This window comes from Oratosquilla oratoria, chromosome 15 (assembly GCF_046742065.1).
Source record: "Oratosquilla oratoria isolate Oo_2021 chromosome 15, ASM4674206v1, whole genome shotgun sequence".
Taxonomy (NCBI): Eukaryota; Metazoa; Arthropoda; class Malacostraca; order Stomatopoda; family Squillidae; genus Oratosquilla; species Oratosquilla oratoria.
This window is the reverse complement of record NC_134791.1, coordinates 68,062,206-68,063,267: the sequence shown is the minus strand read 5'-3', so window position 1 is coordinate 68,063,267 and position 1,062 is coordinate 68,062,206.

Here is a 1,062-nt window from a genome sequence, read left to right as displayed (position 1 = left end):
TACATTGTCATGGGTTGCTCGCTGAGTTTGGCCTGAGTTAACGTAATGAGGGGAACTTTAGTCGAAATCTAGGGGTAAGTCGAGTTCCAGGTAAGAAGCGGACTCAGAACAATAAAAGTGGAACGTATAGGTAAAATACGTTCCGAGAAAGATTTCTGTTTGAGACTGAATGTAAGTAGGAATGGTGAGGATTATGGTTGAGGTAAGATATACGTCTGCACGAAACTTAACTAATTATATTTTACACAAACAAAAATAAAGTTTTAATTATCATTTACGTACACTTAACGAACACTGGGACATTAATAGACAAAATACATACAAGACAAATAAAAGTTCAATACATCAAAAACACATAACAAAGATATACAAGTCCAAGTTGGCCTACACTAAATACTTGCGTACAAAAACAGCAATGCACCAATGTACAGCGTCGAAGCGGTGAGACTTATGGTGGGTGGTGAAGGTATGAGAGAGGGTGGACAGCCGTGGAGGCTCTCCAAGGTGGGCGGGGTCAAAGCTTCGTGGCGAAGTTCGAACTCGAACGTTGTACGTAAGTACATCGGCTATGAGTCTTGTTCGAAGCAGTGAGTAGTAGGCGGGCGATTTGAAAATAGTCTTGATTCACGGTTGGCTATAACACCCCCCGTCGGAAGTCCAGCGTAACGGGGAGCAGCTGGACTAGAGGGTCCATAGTCACCGTGAATCGTCTAGGAAGCTGGTCGCTCCCCTAGACAGGGTGTCCGCAATTAGGTTGTCTTCTCCCCTGATGTGGACCATGCGGAAGTTGAATGATTGGAGGGCAAGGGCCCATCGGAGGATTCGTTGATTGGAGAGTCGGGCCCTCTCGATGAAGGTGAGAGGGTTGTGGTCGGAGTAGACGAGTGTTACATGGCCAGGATACGTCAAGTAACACTCGAAATGTTTGAAAGTAGACACTAGGGCCAATGCTTCCTTTTCCACTGTAGAATAAGACCGCTGGTAGGGGAGCAGTTTGGCAGAGTAGTAACACACGGGATGTAAGGCCCGGGTGTCGTCGTCTGTCTGCAGCAAGACCCCTCC